At 36.5% G+C, this 14,192-nt stretch overlaps 1 protein-coding gene across 5 annotated transcripts in view; it reads right to left on the bottom strand.

Moving 5' to 3' along the window:
* Window positions 1-13,852, bottom strand: part of LOC110138240 (cyclic AMP-dependent transcription factor ATF-7) — a 91,464-nt gene extending 77,612 nt beyond the window's left edge. For 2 of the 5 annotated variants that reach the window (XM_020895106.2, XM_020895111.2), the window contains exon 1: window positions 13,583-13,852. The gene's annotated coding sequence lies outside the window, so the exon portion shown is untranslated. Of the gene's footprint in view, window positions 1-1,796; window positions 1,820-11,961; window positions 12,139-13,249; window positions 13,547-13,582 lie in introns of those variants that run through there. The other 3 variants (XM_020895108.2, XM_020895109.2, XM_020895110.2) reach the window with 3 other exon arrangements.
* Window positions 13,853-14,192: the final 340 nt, after the last annotated feature.

Raw genomic sequence — 14,192 nt, 5'->3', positions numbered from 1 at the left:
ATAAGTTTGGGGGAAAAGCATTAAAATGTAACAGAAGCAAGCATTCTCATGCCTCTTAAATACTCAAGTTTGACAGTCACTAACTAGGATTTCCTGCTTCCTTCCCATTTTGTTGGCTTTGGTCTTGCCATTTTCATCAAAGGGAAATGGGAGGAAGAAGGCCTTCTCTCTTAAATACCTACAATTCTCCTTCTTCGTTTTTGGCTGTAACACAACACATGGGATCTTAGTTTCCTGACCAGGGATCGAACCAACGCCACCTGCACTGGAAGCATGGAGTCTAACCACTGGATTGCCAGGGAAATCCCCCTACAATTCATTCCCTCAGTCTCTTGCCTTCTTTCATTTCCATCATTCTTGCTTTTAGCTTTAAACTGATGTCTCTTAAAAATGAAATATTTAACTACAATAATGATCTGTCTCCCCACTTAAAAAAGAATTTCCAGTTAGCATCCTTTAAAAAATTTCTCTTTCATTCCCAATCTGTTGTATCAACTGCTGGACATAAAGGATGCCATTGCTTATTCCTCTTTGATACTTAAATCTCTAATTATGAAAAGTCAAGCTAATGCCTTCTCAAAAAAACAAATAGCAACACATTTCTGTAGTACAAAGACTGAGACAAAAGGTGAAATCTTGAATGATGATGCTGTCATTCACTAGAATTTAACTCATAGCCCATCTGTAACTGTACTGCTTGACAAGTAGATCACGTGTCCAGGCATGGCACTCAAGTCTGTGGTCTGTTTCTCAATCTATTCTTCAGGATGAAACGCAAGCATTTTACAGAACTAAGCAATAAATAACAGACAGAGGATACACATATTTAGAAACATTTCCAAGGAAAAGTGAAATGCTCTCAATGGAGATCTCAAAACAGGAAAACAAAGATGCAAAAAAGGTCTGTCCTAGGGGCCAAGAAAAAGGCTCACACACTCAGATTCACCAGAATGCACGAATGATAAAAACTGGTCTTCACTTAAAAGAAAGTTATTTGAATGCTGACAGAGAAAAAAGTGAAGAAAATCCTAGGTTTAGAGAATGATTTTTAATGATTGGGGTTATTTAATAGAATCTTTCTTATATAATTTTGTCAGAGCCAAAAATATATCCTAAAATGTATATAAAACATATATACATAAGTATATATATGTGTATCTATCCTTTTTTTAAATAGAATGAGGATGGAGTCTGTCACTGAGGTCTACAAAGTCAGTTCTCTGGAACTGGTTGTAATATGATCACTTCTTTAGTAACCAACTGATGTTAATAAGATGACCCAACTTTAGGTAAGGAATAAAAGCCATGGTAAGGAATAAAAGCCACGTAGAAACACACCCAAGGGCCTGTTTTAGGTTCCTAATAACAAAAAGCAGATATTGCTAAGTACAAAAAAATGAGAAGGGCATATACACCATAAACATCAAAGATTCATGAAAATCTAGAAGGGGTTCAGACTAACTACCATGCATTCATTCAAAAACATTACTAAGAAACTACTAAGTGCCAGGCAAAGTAGACATAAAAATAAAGACAACAGTCTTTTGCAAAAAAAGAATCTCTCATCTGTGTGAAAAAAAAAACCCAGAACTAGAGAGTAGTTAAAGCAGTAAAAAACAGATTTTATTTAGGAGTATTGCAACAGAAGCTAAGAGACTTCAGTACATAACTGGGCTCAGTTTTGAATACACCATCAGTGACTGGGAATTTATAGCCAAGGTACAGAGTGGGGGCCAGTGACTAGAAAATTACCAAGAGGAAACACAAGGGATAAGGAAGAGTCTGGTTAAACTAACCTAGCAAGATTCTTCCTGAAGACAGGCCAGGATGATCAGACATCACCTGAGGGATGGGAGAGGATGAAGAATCTAATCAGATATGAGCGTGAACAGATATTGAGGGGGAGGGGGTTCTTGCTAAACTGACTTAGCAAGGTTCTTGCTAAAATTCAGTTTTACAAGGGAGATGGGCCTAAAAGAAGGTTCAGGAGCCTGACTAAAGTTTGGCCAAGCAAAGAATCCTATTATCTAGCATGAAACATGCCAAGTTAAGATAAGAATGATGGTTTAATTTACAAGTTCAATTAGTCATAGGTTGATCAGTGTACATATTAGATCTCTTATTATTTCTCCTATTCCTTAAGATCATTTATCAAATTATTTTGCTAGCAATTCCAGAGTATACATGGGCACAAAAGAGATGGTTAGGTCTTGGTAAAATATTTGAGAAAGCAATGTATGAAACTAATAACTAAGATTCATCTTTAGGATCAAAAAGTAAATTTAATCATTAAAATATTTGAGAAAGCGATGTATGAAACTAATAACTAAGATTCATCTTTAGGATCAAAAAGTAAATTTAATCATTAAATTTACTTTTAAAATTAAAAAATTCATTAATTCACTGAACACCTTTATTCAGTGCCTAACACACACTTTAGGCTCCAAAATTCAACAATGAGTCAGACAAGGTATCTGCCCTCATAGTGGCTTCCTTAAGAGTCTACAAAGATTAAAAAAAAAAAAAAAAGAGTCTACAAAGATGAAACAAACGCAAGTTAAAAATAATTTCACAATAGTAGCAGATAATTGCTATAAAAGAAATCCAATGGTAATGTGTTAGTAACAAGGAGTGGACTACTTTAGTTTCATGAATAAAAATGGCTGTGTTATCTGTGACCAAAAGGGCAATGGGATAGAATATAGAGATCCAGTTTAAAACTTCTGGAAGCTTTTCTTTCTTAACACAGTTGATGTTCAATGTTTATTAATTTAATCTGAAGTCAATACTCTAGTATAGTTTGCTGAAATTTTACACTTAGCTTTCCAAGTTTTGCAGAAAGCTGCTGGGTTCACAAGACAACTGTGATGTAGATTATTTATGTAGTTAACGCAATATATATTTAAGACATTATTTTAAATACATATTTACAATTACCTTGTGCCTCAGGAACTTTATGTGACTACACCCAATCAATTCTATGTTCTTATCATACAAATAACATAGAAGAAGTTCTACAGTTTTTGGTTAGAGTGTTAAAAATGCATAGAAGAGAGGTATTCATCAAGTTAATTGACCCTTGAAAACAAAACCTACACCACAGATTTTAAGATACATTTTCAAGTATAAAAGAATGCTTGCTAATCAAGGATGCAGCAGAGAGGGAACCTTAATATGAGACTTTGGGGAATACATTATTTGGACAATCTTTCTGGAAAGCAATCTGGCAATGTTTATATTAAGTGTCTTAAAATGTTTTATATCCTTTGAACAAATAATTCTTCTTTTGGGACTTTATTCTGAGGCTAAAGCCAGAAACATGGATAATCTATATATGAAAATGTTCACCACAGTCATATTTATAACAAAAAAAGGAAAAGGAATTAAATAAAATGTTTACAAAGGATGGAAAAATATAAATTAAAACTCTGTCTTACAATATATATAAGTTGTTAATAATAACATTTCTCAAAGCTATTTAAAAACATGAGAAAATGCTATACATTAAGTGCTATACGTTAAGTAGGATACAAACGTGCACATGCACCATAATTCCAAATCTATAAAAAAGCAAACAAAATACATGTAAATCCATGGCTAATTCATTTCATTGTATAACAAAAACTACTGTAATGATGTAAAGTAATTAGCCTCCAACTAATAAAAATAAATGGAAAAAAAAAAAGCAAACAAAATAATAAGCACAGAACAAGACGAGGGAAATAACATCAAATGTTAACAATGGCTATCTCTGGATAGTAGTAGTCCAGATGACTGTATTTTCTTCTTTCTACCTGCAGTGTTTCCCAAAGTTTCTACAGTGATCATAGATTGCTTCTAATAAGTCAAATAATAATATAACTTAATAATAAAAAGAATACTGATTTGCATGACTAAAAAATGTCTGAGTTTTTTTAAAAAAGGCTTGTATCTGCTGGACTATTCTAAATCACTAACAGTATAGTATTTAAAAATCTAACACATATATATGGAATTTAGAAAAATGGTAATGATAACCCTATATGCAAAACAGAAAAAGAGACTCAGATGTATAGAACTGACTTGTGGACTCTGGGAGAAGGCGAGGGTGGGATGTTTCAAGAGAACAGCATTAGAGGGAGGTGGGAGGGGGGACTGGGATGGGGAATACATGGAAATCCATGGCTAATTCACTTCAATGTATAACAAAAACTACTGTAATGATGTAAAGTAATTAGCCTCCAACTAATAAAAATAAATGGAAAAAAAAAAAAGAGAGAACAGCATTGAAGCATGTATATTATCTAGGGTGAAACAGATCACCAGCCCAGGTTGGGTGCATGAGACAAGTGCTTGGGCCTGGTGCACTGGGAAGACCCAGAGGGATGGGATGGAGAGGGAGGTGGGAGGGGGGACCGGGATGGGGAATACATGTAAATCCATGGCTAATTCATTTCAATGTATGACAAAAACTACTGTAATGATGTAAAGTAATTAGCCTCCAACTAATTAAAAAAAAAAAAAAAATCGTACGAAGCTGTTCACTCTACACTACAAAGCAACAGAATCATAGAATCAACTAAGTTCAAAATGGACTACCAAAAAAGTTTTCTAAAAATATAAACTAACAGCATCATGTATCAATAGAAACAGACGTGGTAGAAACTCAGATTGATACACAGGGTAAATCAAGCATTTCAAGATAATTCCTTCTTCGTCACCCTCAAGGATCCATTTTCAGAAACCCACAAATGCTGCCTAACAATAAAAATTAGTACTTATATTAAAACACCTAGAAATTGCCCAACTTTTCATCACAAAGGGAACAGAGCTGAAATCAAGGTACCGAATGTCTTTCAGTGAGCTACAAACAAGCTAAAACATTTAGACACCCAAACAGAGCTCTACAGGCTCTATGCCCCATGATACTGAAAAGAAAAAAATTATACACAGTCCTCTTCTAAGAACATAACTCTGGTTACCCAGTTTCAGATTCTAAGATAATTTAGCTGCTGCTAAGCAAAGAGCACCAACACTGAGGGGCTCCATCACAGCGGTCTCAACATTTTACTCTCCACACAGTAAGACGCTGTGTTGCTGTGACTCAAATTACACCTAGAACACTGACTTAAGGAAGAGTCCAATAAACATATGAGACTATAACGAAGGTATGTTAACCCCAGACGCCATAGAAGACTCAAGTTTTACTAGACAGTAGATTATTTAGGAAGTGAAATTTCTGTTCATAAAATCTGGGTTCATTTTCCACTGTATTATTTAGCATAACAACAGTTTAACACATTATTTCATTAGCAAGTAAACCAAATGTCCCAAAAGGATTACATAAAAAGCATGTATACGTCTATAAACTTAATTAGCCTTTTATAAGGCACTTGGCTAACTAACAAATTGGAAAACTGAGGAAGAGAGTTAAAAAAAAATAGGCAGAAGATGAGACAAGTAGCTGAAGTTGGACTAAATCCTAGTAACCTGTTCTCACACATCCCAAAGAAGATATAAAAATGGACACCGTATCTTTTTGTAATACCTGAAAGTTGTACAGTAACTTGCATATTGTATGACTACTTTCAACTGAATAGTGCATTTCGAAGTTTATGCACAAGTGTTTCTTATATAAATGAATGTCCAGAAACATGAATTTGAGGGACTACAGTTTCTTGGAGCATTATTTTTGTCTAGGAAAATTAAATAATGTTTATGGCTTTAACAATAAGTATGTTTTATCATAATAATTTTTAAACTCATAAACCAGTTAGAGTATACATCAAGGATTGGCAAACTCCAGCCCATGGGCCAAACCCAGCCTGCCACTTGGTCTTTTTTGGTCCACAAGCTATGAATGCTTTTTACACTTTTAAATGGCTGAAAAAAAAAAAAAAGGAAGAAAATTTTGTGATGTGAAAATTCTATGAAATTCATATTTTAGTGTCCATAGATAGTTTTATGAGAACACAGCCATGCTCAATCTCTGCATGCTGTCTCTGGCTAGCTACTTTTGTGCTGCAATGGCAGAGCTATAGTTATAACAGAGACCTCATGACTTCAAAGCCTAACAAACTGACCAAGTGGCCTTAGTTTGCCAACTTCTGGTATTATGATAACTATTATTAATTAAAATACAAGGTTAAGATATCCCAAATATGACAAATGTCAGAGTGCTCGATAATAAGGACTTTTATTACGACTATTCAAGTACCAATTTTTTTTACTTCTTAACATTTAGAAAATAATTTTCTTAAAATATGATTAAGCTATCTCCATAGTTCTCAATCTTTAGCATATTCATGTAGGCACAGGGTAAAAATACAGATCCCCAGACCTCCTGGATTCTCTTGGCTTTGGTGCCCCAAAATCGACACTTTTTAAAAAACACCCCAGGTAATTCGGATGCACGTGATCAGTAGCCCACCCTTTGAGAAGCATTAAGATGGTTGGATATTCCTCCTGCATGATAAACAGCTGTATTTTTCAAGTTTGGTTCTCAAAGAGGGCTCCAGAGATCCTTACAGATCCTTGAGACCCTTTCAAAGGGTTCATGGTTATTCAGAACATACATGGGCAAAAGACCTGTTTAAGGGTCAACATAAGTCTGGGTGTTAAAAGTTCACAGATGTGGTATCAGATTCTACACAACAGCCTACTTTTAAGAAGCTATCACTTTTCAGATTTTGATGTAGTATCAAAGAAGAAAGATTATCAACAATTATCTGAAAAGAATCTTTTCTTTTCCTATTACATATCTGTGTAAGCACAGGTTTTCTTCAGATACTTCAACCAAACAACATATTGTTAACAGATTGAATGCAGAAGGAGATACAAGAACACAGATGTTTTCTATCAGTCAGACATTTGATGTTCTTCTCCCCAACTTTTTAAAACTATAGATACATTTATACTGTTATTTTAAAATAAGTATATAAAATATTTTAAAATTTTCTCCATTTTAATTTCTAATATGGTAAATACAGTAAATAAGCAAAAGCTCTCTGGAGTCCTCAATAATTTTTAAGAGTATAGAGGGGTGGGTACTAAGACCAAAAGCAGTTTGAGACCCACAGTTTGAGAAATAAACAGTCGAGTGCCCTGAATTGATCAAAGAGAAGGTTAAAATTAATTTCTGGATTTCAGGCTCAGACATGCACGGACAGGTTTCAAAGAAAGGAGCCAGTTTAAATAGACCAAATAGTTTTGTAGCAAATGACTGAAAACAGATGGGAGTGAGAATTAGGCTGAATCATAAGTTAGGCAACACATGGTCAAAGCTTAGAAGCTGTATGGAAGCAGATTCATACAGGCAATTACTAGACTAGAACTTTTTAAAAGCCTCTCCAGGCTTTTGGAGGAATCAAGGAACTATTCTGAGCTATTCTCAAGATGGTTAATAAAGCAAAAACAAAGAAGAAACAACTTGCTAAAGTGATAGCAGGAAGCAGAGTTAGAAATAACTAGAGAACACTATACCTATCTATGCTTGGCCCCAATATGATTTTAGAAGTAAAAAAATTCCTGGAAACTGGTAGACTGTCAAAAATCTGGTGTTGTGGTTTGGTTTTTTCCTACTCATTTTCGGATAAAATGTGTTCCCTGAAACAACAAAGCAACAGCTATCAAAGGGCCAACACTGATCTTTAAGGATAAACTTTAAATCTTCATGGACTTAAATAGGCTGCAAACAACAACAAACCTGATAGACTTTAATATTAAACCCCAGTGTGAGTTTGGTCCCAGATAGGAAACAGCTATAATATCCCACAATGATAATCATGGAGACCCTTAAAAGTTCTCAAGAAAAAAATTTATTTTCTAATACTGTCCACATACTGGCAACACAGTGACCTATCTAGGGTATTGCAATGTTCAATGACTTTCAAAAGTCCCTAACATAGATATGTAAAATATTAGCAAACTACTGCTTGACCAAAACTTAAAAAAAATTAAATGGTGCTATGAAAGACATATTAGTACCAGAAATACCAGAAAAATCATGTTAAATCCTGGTTTTATTTAAGTTTGATAAAGCTTAAATAAACATTACTGGCAAGAAACTTAGTGACAACACAAATCATTTATAGCAATCATGTGTTATATTCAATAAATCATCCTGTTTTTATAATAAAGGCAGGCATATTCCTATTTCAAAAAGAATGGTTATACTCTATTTTTTAATCTGAAAAAAGTAACATTTCTCCTACATGGTAAATTTTAAGCCCCAAATAAAATGTGACCAATTTATAACATAAATCTCTTTGTCTGCTAGGTCAGAAAGAAGCACTAGACCAGATAAGAAGATATTAGTAAAAAACTTCACTCAAAGAAAACAAGTTGGGTTTTGTGAGAAGGGGAGACTATGGCAGAACAAAACTATTCCCAGGGAAGCCCAAGACATAAACTCACAAAGTAACTTCTCAAGCTAAATTTTGGCTCTTGTTAGACTTTCACAAATTGATATTTACTAAGGATAAATGCAGTACTGAATTAGAGAAACTTTTTGCACAGTCAGGTTTCAAATACATGAAAATATTTAGGATTAAATTCACCAAAAGAAGAAAAGAAGCTAACAAAGTTGTGAGTTTGTAATGAGTTTTATTTTCCTTCATGACACTACTGTAGTAGCTCACCTTTGGTTTAGTTGGGAATCTTTCCTAGATGTCTGCTTAAAAAGTTTTAAAAACTGAATTTTTTTAAATTTGTCTTTTCATAAAACCTCTCCTGAATTTTAACATTCATCCTTCCTCTCCAAGGAAGCCATGGAGTTTATGTTTACTTTCAAAACTGAACTGAAATTTGCTTCACTGTATACAGGCAGTGAATATATTATTCAGATTTTTTTTTCCCCCTTAAGTTTCTCAACAAAAGGACCAAGACAACCAAAGGAAACAAAATACTATGATTTAACAGAAAAAAAAAAAAAAAAAAACCAACCACATTCTTTCAACACAGTGTCCACCAGGGAAATTCTGAAGAGAAAATGTCATGATAAAATATTTTAAGACATAAAATGACCCTAATGCAAAATATTTGTTGTTGATGACTTTTGTTTTGCTTTTAGCTTAAAGGAATTATTACTTCTTGCCATTTATGTTCCTTGCTTTTTGTTTATCCATTCCCACTAGGTCAGTAGAACCATTTCATTTTCTTTACATTCTATTTTTCTTCTTGATTCTTCAATAGTAAGTTCCTTGATCTGAGCCTCTACTTATGAATTTCTGGGCTGGAAAGAACTTTGAGGGGTCATCAAGTCCATATTTCTGCTTTCTAGGAGAATTCATAATTACAATTTTAGACGGATGAAAATGTATCAGAGGAAAATGTATTCCGTCCCTAACAGCGTGCTACTTTATTCCACACAGACATTTCCATACAGAATTTGCAATTTTCTAAAAATGAAAGTAAAAATTAAAACCCCAAAAGAGGAAGATGCTTTAAAATTGCATTTATCAGCTAAAATTGCTCAAACATAAATTCAACTATCAGGCTAAAATTAACACACAAGAAAGTTGGCTGCCAACATAAAGTCTTTAGTTCCTAGAGATGTCTTGATGTTTTATCTCATTTATAAGCACCATTTTACCTACAGCACATGGCAAGACAAATTTAGACCACCACACTAATAAACTATCATTTAAATATGTATTTATATATATGGGCTTCCCTCGGTGGTAAAGAATCCACCTGCAGGAAACAACAGGTTTGATTCCTAGGTCAGAAGATTCTCTGGAGAAGGAAATGACAACCCACTCCACTATTCTTGCCTGGGAAATCCCATGGACAGAGAAGCCTCGTGGGCTACAGTCCATGCGGGTTGCAAAAGAGTTGGACATGACTTGGCAACTAAACAACAACAATATACATATATATGTGTATGTATGTGTACATTTTTTCTTCACAAGTGCTATAGTTTATTTCAAACATAAAACATAGACAGGGATAAATGCAAATTCCTCAACTGAAATTTAAAAATTAATTATATAAATTAATGTGATCTTAGGCTTTAAGAACAGAGGTACTGGAACTTCCCTGGTGGTCCAGTGGCTAAGACTCCGCGCTCCCAAAGCAGGGGGCCTGGGTTTGATCCCTGGTCAGGGAACTAGATCCCACGTGGTGCAACTAAGAGCTCACACAACTAAGACCCTGCACAGCCAAATAAATAAATAAAATCAATGTTGTGGGTTTTTTTAAAAAAGGAAGTATTGAGTGCAGTGAAAAAAGAAGCCCTACTCGCCCCTATACTTTGTATTGATCAGATTATATCAATGGTTATATTCAGATCTAAATAAGAAATTCTAAAAACTCAAGCAACTAAGTTGATAAGGAGGCTGAACTTTATTTAAAATGTAACTTAAGGAATGGTTGAAAGAATATGGATATTTACCCCAGTAAGAGAGAAGTTTTAACAGGACATAGCTGTCATCAAACATTTGAAGTGCTACCATGTTGACAAGGAATTAGGTTTATTTATTGTAGCTTCAGATGGCAGGAGTAAAGAGCACCACAATGTAAAGAATGTTCTAAAAGTAGAGCTCCAATAATGTAACAGGGTGTCTGTGAAGTAGGGGTCGCTTCCTTACAGCATTCAAAGTTAAAAGACCATCCACCAAACATTCCAAAATGATGCATTTCCACATTTCAAGAATATACTTGATCCTAAAAATAGGCCTGCTAGGGGAAGGCAACATTCAAAAATGAGAAGATTAAAAATCATTTTGTCATGTTTTTAGAAATGGAAGACTTTTTCCCATGAACTCTAAAATCATAGTACCACAATCAGAGAAACCAACAACAAAAGAAACAATGCTTTTTCTTTTTAAATGAATGCTGCATTTGTTTTTCTCAAAGAAACACTTGCACCTTAACTTTAGTACCTTTATCAAGGGATAAGGGACAATTGTATGCCAGCCTGCCAACTAGTTTCAAAAAGAGAGCTGTTTTTATTAGACATTTATATGGCAATGCTATTTGCTCCACCTAAAACTTCCTTTCAAAAAGGTTCCTCCTCATCAGACATGGATAGGAGGAGGCTGTTATCACTAACTCCCTCCTACTGCAGCCTAGGAAAACTCACTCTTGACGTGTACAAAACAATAACTTGTGAGAATTTCAGAGCAGCTGTGTTCAGGCAGAGCCAGGGACTTAAAGCACCAGCTTGAGAGTTGGTTGAAAAAACAAATTTCATTTTGAGCTGCAAGTGAGAAAGGAAAGGAGAGAAAAGGGAGAGGGAAGAGAAAGGAGATATACAACAGTATCTATTAGCATTTTAAAGTCATGGTAAGCAAAAATGTTTAAAAGTTACAACACTGAAACTATCACAGGTTGTACCCTTTGATCCACAAGTTTAAAGATGAGCAGTGTTTATTATTCTCTAGACTTCTGCTAGGTGGTAACACTAATGAGACAGTGCCCAATTCAAAGCCATCACAAATTCTAGGATGGAAGAATAAGACAAGGAACTTTGCTCTCTCATTGGATATTTCTTTGTGCTACTGCCAGGCAAACTGTGAAAATGTCCAAATATCCAATAGCAATGCTCTGAATGTGAAATACTGGAACCCAATTAAGTAATTAATGCTATAAGGACAATAATTAATTAGTCTCCATGTGCTGTAGGGGTAACTTCCTGGCCAGGAGGACAAATGGTTGCTGAAAAAAAAAAGTTAATACAAAGCAACATACTCTGGTTTCTCTTCATATAATACCGTTACTGGTATTTCAGATGTCATTTTGCTTCCAAAAGTAAAAGAAGAAAAGGTATGTAAAAGACAAATCTATGCAACAGTAAAGAAGTTATTAATTGACTGTACTAGCTCATTATTAAATAATAAACAAATATCAAACAAAGGGAAAAGACTTGTCCCTTTTTTGTATAGAATTAAGAACTGGTAAGACTACTTAGTATAGCTGCCAGACTTTTCTTTAGCTTCTTTTATTACTGACATGTTACATTTCGCAATAGTCTCCACTTACCTTATATCCTCCATGTTTAAGCACAAATTGTGTTTGATTTCCCCAACCCTTGCCCCCAAGATATTATGACAAATCTTTAGCTTTCTGATCTGGACACAAAGGAAGAAACTGAAAATTTTTCACTTTCCTGAAATACGTGTCCATTTTATTTACACCACTTTAAAATAAAAAACATAAGCCAAAAAAAAAAAGCTAGCTTAAACTAACTGCAACCATCCATTTAGCAAATCAAATGGGAAAGAAATTAACAAAACAAACTTCAGTATAGTACATTTTTCTGTGCTTAGAATACCTACAAAGACCGATGTCTCTGCAAGAATTACTTACACTACTGCAAAATTTTTAAACATAGGAATCAAGTGAGCTTGTGGAGAAAACTCTGCGTATCCCTACAAAACTACACTTACTGTGACACAACCCTCAGAGGTACTAAAACACCCTCTGGTAAGTAGAAAACAAACTTTTAGAGTCAGGAAAAGTAGCAACGCGGGATCTGGGTAGGAGGTGCCCTGGGTAGTAAACACCCCAGTCAGAGAACATAACAAGCAATTCAGAGCAACATATAACTCCCGATGGGGCTTCGACTTGGCCACCTAAGTCCCAAGCCCCCATCCCTGAGCTGAGGAACAGATGAAGTCGGGAAGAGGAAGAGACGGAGAAAGGAAATCAGAGTAGAAGTGATGAAAGTGTTTTATTTTTCTCTCTACCACTATCCCAGCTTTCTTGCAGGCTGGTTACCAGACTGGATGCCGTATTCACCAAAAGCTCTAAAATCACTTCTCAGACTTCTTCTGATACCTAAGCTAAACACCTGTCCATATCAGCCGTCTCCCAACCAAATACCTCTCCTACCCCTCTGGATTCCCCCATACCCTACCCAAAGTGATGCCTTTTGGCCACTACACCCACCCCTATTAAATCTTCCTAAACTCATTCACTTAATTTTCTTCATATCCATACTTTCTCTCTGATACCTTGTCCCTGATAGTTTTTCTTATAATTCAATCGAAATGCCACGCTCTCACTTCCACTTACTCCTCCCTATCTTCCCAGCAAAACCAAATGCTATGTTTTCACCTACTCAACCCTACCTCCTGCTTATTACCCCTAACTCTTCCAGTGCCAAGCCTCTAACCCCACTCTTTGGAGAAGTCCAGGGTCTTCAACCAGTTTAGTACCCTTTCCCTTTCTCCCATTCCACCCCATTCCAGGCTCCACTAGACTTCCATTCCCTCAGGATTCAACTCCCCTCTCCTTGCCACGCCCTGTGCCCCCCGGGGCTACTTACCCCAAGTTCTCCCCACACTTCAGGCCTCTGGCCCCGCCTTCCCCCCTCAAAGGAAGGAGGCGGGAGGAGGGAGAGAAGAGGGGCGTCACTCCGCAAGGTAAAGATGACCTCCCATTAGTGCTCGCCGCCGCCAATCGTAGCTTCCTTCTTTCTTATTGGTCGGCGTTAGTCCATGCCCCACCCTCTTCCTCAGACAGGGCCCGGCCACCGCCTCAGCGCCCCCGTCCAACACATACTGGGAGGGGAGACCCCGGTCTGGGAAGCTGGGATTGACCAGCGTTGACGGGGAGACGCCCGTCAGGTCATGGTCTAGTTAATGTTAACAGGACTCACCCTCTGATAGCTCCGTCGCGTCCCGCCCGCCCGCGATCGGTCCTACAATCTATCTCCAGCTCCTTCTTTCCCCCCTCAGCGGAGCAGATACTTTTCTCTCGTCCGGCCAGGCGCTCTCACTTCTCGCGAGATGTAGAGAGGGGTTGGAGGAAGGGCGAGATCCGCCGAGCCAGGTCGGAAAGAAGCCGAGGGGCCGGGCTCCGGAAAAAGAAGGGGCGGGACTTTCGGTGGGCAGGACTGGGGAGCGAGGCTGAGCGAGTTCACTAGTCGCTGGTCACACGTGTTTGACTGCGGAGTGTAAGGGGAAAAAGAGAAAAAGAAGGAAAGGGAATGCTTACAGGTGCCTGTAGTAATGGAGATCCAAAGTATTCTCATACTAGAGAATTAGATTATTACAAAAGAGAGCACTTTAAAAACAAGACAAGGTTATATACCTCAATAAAGCTGTTTTGTATTGTTTTGTTTTGTTTTGTTTTTAAAGAACAGGGGAAGGGAATTAACCTGGCCTACCAGTGGTGAGGATTCCGCGCTTCCACTGCAGGGGCCACGGGTCCCAACCTTTGGGGATGGAACAAAGATCCTGCAAGCCCTGACGGAAGGCAAAAAAAAA

Source organism: Odocoileus virginianus, chromosome 24 (genome assembly GCF_023699985.2).
Source record: "Odocoileus virginianus isolate 20LAN1187 ecotype Illinois chromosome 24, Ovbor_1.2, whole genome shotgun sequence".
Taxonomy (NCBI): domain Eukaryota; kingdom Metazoa; phylum Chordata; class Mammalia; order Artiodactyla; family Cervidae; genus Odocoileus; species Odocoileus virginianus.
This window is presented reverse-complemented; position numbering and strand designations above follow the sequence as displayed.